This window comes from Mustela nigripes, chromosome 2, assembly GCF_022355385.1.
Source record: "Mustela nigripes isolate SB6536 chromosome 2, MUSNIG.SB6536, whole genome shotgun sequence".
Taxonomy (NCBI): Eukaryota; Metazoa; Chordata; class Mammalia; order Carnivora; family Mustelidae; genus Mustela; species Mustela nigripes.
The window spans coordinates 86166509-86172404 of NC_081558.1; positions in this window are offsets into that span (position 1 = coordinate 86166509).

The following is a 5896-nucleotide window of genomic DNA, read 5'->3' on the forward strand; positions in this document are numbered from 1 at the left end:
ATGGAAGCCAAAGTCTCAGCAGATGGCGTGGCACAATCTAAGTCCACCACAAAGGGGAGCTCGTATTTTTTTTTTTTTTTTCTATCCAGAGGACTCCCAGGCTTAGCTGGAGATTTTTTTTTTTAATTTAGGTTTCCAGTTCATAATATGTTAGCTTTTGTTATAATAAAAAATACATACTTAATGAGATTGTTCATAGCGGATCTACTCATAATAGCTGCAAACTGAAAACAGCCCAGCCTGTCAACAAAAGAGTCAATAAACAAACACTGGCCTATTCATACAAAGGCACACTGCTCAGCAATCAAAAGGAATGAGCTACTAATACACAATCTGACAAGGACGAATCTCAAAACCATTACACTGAGCCAAAAGAAGCCAGACACAAATGAGTATACAATGTATGATTCCACCTATTTGTGGCAAAATTCATCTAAGGTAGAAAAGAACAACAAAATCGTGGTTGCTTCCGGAGGGGAGTGCAGGGCATAAATGAGAAAAGATTTGAGGAAACTTCCTGGAGGGCTGATAGTGTTGAGTATCTTGAAAGAGGTTTAGAGTACATTTGACTAGAACTCACCTAATGGTGCATTTAAATTTTGTGCATTGCCTTGAGTGTGACTTTTAATCTCAGAAGTAAAAAAGAGATATCAGGGGTGCCTGGGTGGCTCAGTGGGTTAAAGCCTCTGCCTTCGGCTCAGGTCATGATCTCAGGTCCTGGGATCGAGCCCTGCATCGGGCTCTCTGCTTAGCAGGGAGCCTGCTTCCTCCTCTCTCTCTGTCTGCCTCTCTGCCTGCTTGTGATCTCTCTCTCTCTGTCAAAAAAAGAAATAAATAAAATCTTAAAAAAAAATAAGAGAGAGAGATGCCAACAAATATTGGGCCCTAGGATGATAGGCTGAAGGGTTCTGGGGTAAGGTATACTTTTGTCTGCAAACTGGTGATGCGTCGTAAAAAGGGCAGCCTCCCTGTAGGCTGAATGGAGAGAACTGGACTCAGCAGCATAGGGCAGTGGACACCAAGAGAGAGGAGCAGAGATCCTTGCACTGGTAGAAAGCAAGAGGGAGAGTTGGAAAGGGTGCATGGGCAAGAGTGTGTGGGGCCTTCGAGTGGGACAGGGGACAGGGCTGGGGCAGTGGCTCTGGTCCACGCTCACTGCTGACACTGGTTCTTTTTTATTGTTTTTACACTGGTTATTAATGTTTCATTTATTTATTTCTCTCTTTTTAAAATTTAAATTCAATAAACCAGGGTATATACATCATTGTTTAAAAAATTAACATATAATGTATTATTTGTCCCAGGGGTACAGGTCTGTGAATTATCAGTTTTACACAATTCACAGCACTCACCATAGCACATACCCTTCCCAATGGCCATAACCCAGCCACCCCATCTCTCCCACTTCCCTCCCCTCCAGCAACCCTGTTTCCTGAGATCTTAAGAGTCTCTTATGGCTTGTCTCCCTCCTCTTTCGCATCTTGTTTCATTTTTCCCACCCTTCCCCCCACAATTCCCCACCCTGCCTCTCAAATTACTCATATCAGAGATCATATGATAATTGTCTTTCTCTGATTGACTTATTTAACTTAGCACAATACCCTCTAGTTCCATCCATGTCATTGTAAATGGCAAGATTTCAGTTTTGATGGCTGCATAGTATTCCATTGCATATATATACCACTTCTTTAACCATTCATTTGTTGATGGACATCTAGGCTCTTTCCATAGTTTAGCTATGGTGGACACTGCTACTATAAACATTTGGGTGCACGTGCCCCGTTCAATCACTATTTGTATCTTTAGGGTAAATACATAATAGTGTGATTGGGAGCTCTCAAAGGAGGCTTTGGGCTGGTGTAAGCCAGAGAGGGGGAAGTCATTTCTGCTACCTCTTACCCTGCATTTGTTCCACCCCTGGGAGGTATCCATGCTGCCCTGTGAATATCCCCCACTTTGCCATCTTCTTCCCCTTGCCACCATCACTCCTCCCAGTACAAGCCCTCCTCTCTCTCCAGGGGACATCTGCATTGTCAGTTACCTGGATGACCAGTACCCCTACTTCCACACGGACCCCCAACCCTTCCTCCACACTGTGGGCAGAGCAGTATTCTCAAAAGGCACCTATTGCATGGAGCCCTGGGTGTCCTACATAAACAATGAATCTTGGAACACTGAAAAAGTAAAAGTAAATTTAAAAAAAAGGAAATCTCATCCTGTCAATCCAATCAAAACCTCCAGGGAGCGAAAGGAAAGTTTCCCGTGTTCTGCGTGTCCTACCCACTGCTCCGCCCCCTCAGCTACGCCTGAAAGCTTGGTGTTATTTCTACCCTGCCAGTCATTTGCGGAAATCCTCATGCCTCACGTGATTTTAGGAGGCGGGCCTTTGGGCGGGACTTAAGTCCCAAGGGTGGAGCCTTCGTGAATAAGATCCAGGGTCTTCCAAAGGAGTCCTGACAGAGCTCCCTCACCCCTTCCAACAGGTGAGGACACAGCACGGTGGCGCCATTTCTGAACCAGGAAGAGGGTCCCAACCTGCCACCACGTGCAATCTGCTGAAGCCATGATCTTGGAGTTCCAGCCTCCAGAACCATGAGAAAGAAATGGCTGTTGTTTGTAAGACCCCCAGTCTGTGTTAGTGTGTTATGGCAGCTAGAATTAAGACACCCCTCAGCCCTCCACCTGCCTGGCTTCCCTTACCCTACCCTGGCTGTGTCTCTCACTCTTTCCTGCTATCTCCCACCGGCTGCACTGCGGGGGCTCAGGCTGTTCTCTCTTCACCCATTTAACGTCTATTTCTCTTGCAGTTCGCAAACCATCAGGGACACCTTCTCTGAGCTCCCCAATGAGGAGCTCCCCTATTTTCAGCTGGCATTATTCCAAAGGCCTCTGCCTGGGAGCATTTCTTATGGCGGTTTACTCTGCATCATCTGGTGGAATTCTGTCCTCATGTCTGCGGGTTGAGCAGGCTCACTCCGGTCCCTAGTGCGGTAGCTGGCTAAGGGTAGATACCACTGAATGTTAACTGAAGGGAGGAGAAAGAGGGAAATGGGTGTGGTGTCCATGAGGACACAGCGAGCCAACATTCAAGTGCCAGCAGCAGAGGTGACCAAGTGCCCTGTCGCTGTGCCCTGAGCTCCACATTGGCACAGACGCCACACCCAGTGCACGTGGCACCCAAAAGGCAGGCTCAGTGCAACAGACCCGTGAGCAGGTCCTGTCCCTGGGCAGTTTGTGCCTGTCTTCCCCAGGAGAGGAAAGCAGCACCCACAACACCTTGCACACAGGGGAAGCAAAGTCCCAGACACCCAGCAAATACCCATGAGAAGTAGGAGAAGCAGTGTTTTCCAGACGGGATTGTGATTCACTACTGGCTCAATTGAATGGGTCTCAACCACCATTTTTTTTTTTTTTTAGAGGAAATTGAACCAAACTGAATAGATCAGAATGAGGTGTAGATTTCAGGAAATGTCACAGAAAGAAGGGGTCAGTTTTGTGTCCTGAATGTTTTGTTTCAGTTTTTTCATATAAGTGAGTTTGTACCAGGCTGTGGGGTGAAATATATTTCCCCATATTCCATGGGTCATGGTCAAAATTGTTTGGGAAACTCTGGTCGGCAGGATCATCTGGTTAAGTATTTCCCCAGGACACTTTTATCAACCAGAAAGTTCCTTTCAAAAGGGATTTCCTAGGGACGCCTGGGTGGCTCAGTTGGTTAAGCAGCTGCCTTCGGCTCAGGTCATGCATGATCCCAGTGTCCTGGGATCGAGTCCCACATCGGGCTCCTAGCTTGGCAGGAAGCCTGCTTCTCCCTCTGCCTCTGCCTGATGCTCTGTCTGCCTGTGCTCGCGCGCGCTGTCTCTCTCTCTCTCTGACAAGTAAATAAATAAAATCCTAAAAAAAAAAAATTAAAAAAAAGGGATTTCCTAGTCAAATATGATAGAGTTAACTCAGCAAACCACCGAAGAGAAAATCTCTATAGATCTCAGCCAACTTGGAAATGCACAGGAGTCAAGGTTGTTAAAGACTGCCTGCATCTTCAAATCTGTTGAATGTAGAACTTTTCACACGTTTGAGCACTGACTGCTTCCTCCCTCCTTTATTTTTAATCACCTTGAAACACCTATGACTCTCTCCCTAGATACTACTATGGAGAGACCCTGCCCCCTAGTGGATTCCTCAATGCACTGTACTTGTTGGCATCACCTTGAGTCTGGGGAGGTGGCTGACCCTTCACCTTGGCATCTAACCTCCCACTCAGGCAATGATTTTGTATACACCTTCTTCATACACTCAGAGACCCACTCCATAGAACATGGATGCCCTTGGCTTTTTCCCATTATTCTCCAATAGTCCTCCTGGTTTATGCACTCTCTCTCCTGCTCCTTCTATGCCAAGTGCATTTATTTGCAAGACAATAGCCTGTCACTGAGTTAACCCAGGGGCCAAGAAGAGAGGGAAGTTAAGTAGCCCATATAGGGACTGAGCTTATGACCTGGCTTTATTCTTTAGGCTTGGTGATGTGGAGTGCAACAATCAGGTGCTCCGCAATGAATGAAAGTTTAGTCTTGTCAGCCCAACAGAACACAGCTATTCTCCTATAACTGGGAGGAAGTTAGTCTGACTTAGAGGACAGTCTGGGAGTCAGGATGTCTCAGTTCTAGACTGTGTCCCTGCTGTAAGACTTGGGCACATTTCCGGGCCTTACGGGTAAAGTCAGATGTCAGTTTAAGTGCTCACATTGACACAGAACAATAGAAATGAAAAGGGCCTCAGAAGTTTTAGTTTATGTCTTTGAGTGAACAGCTGAAGAAACTCCAAGCCCAGAGAGGCCATGTAACTTTGACTAGTCCACACAGCACTTACATAGCACAGCACAGATAGGAACTCAGATGTCTCACTCCTATTTCAGCCCATTGCCTTCTAGCCAGTCTGTCATCCTAAGGTCCCTTCTAGAGCAGTGTTTTCCAGTATGTAAAGTAGTCATAGTAGAGGGCAGATGGCAAACACTGCTCATCTTAGAGGTCTTTAAATGGGCTTTAAAAAAAAAAAAAGGACAGGAAACAATTACAGAAATTGTAATTGTTTAACAGCAGCATTTGCAAATTATGACATTTCTAAGCGCTTTAGAAAATCTTATTAGCTCAACATAATAAATACATGAAGCGTTTCCCCATTTCCCCTTGGCAAACCTTTTCCTTAATTCCAAGTAAATGGCATTTGCATTATTGGGTGTTTGTGCAACCTCTTAATTAATCAAGACCCTCAGGTGCAGTGGCTAGAAATGCAGCTAAAACAATTAGAACAAAAAGGGGAATTTTGGCTCATGTGAGTGAAGTTCATCTACAATTAGATTCAGAGACCTAGATAAGATTGTACTTAACAATCTTTGCTCCTTTGCTCTCTCACAAGCTGTTTAAACTCTGCATATCTCTGGTGGTTGTACCCTCATTTTCTCCTAAAGATAAGCTTTCTCCACGTGGGGAAGATGTTTGCCAATAGCCCATTTCCAGCACTCCCGCTAAAAATTGAGGATTCTTTCTTCTCTAACTTTAAATAAAAAATCCTAGGGAATAACTCTGGTTAGTCCAGCTAAGGCCACATAACCACCTATAGACCAATCATTGAAAGCAGGTGATTGGGTTACTATGAGTGGCTGGGCCTAGATCATGTGCCTACACACCTATAGTCAGGACATCCTTCTGGATCAACAGATTCCCTAGGATCTGATGACTAAGTCTGGGGAGAAGCACTTCCCACACTCAAATACAGAACCGAATATGAAGGCTTAGCTGACTGGGAAAGCTGAGATGGGCTATGAAAGATAAGATAATTTAAGCCTAAATTCCAGGAATAAAGGCATTTCTTGGGACAAATATTTACTGGTTCACACCAT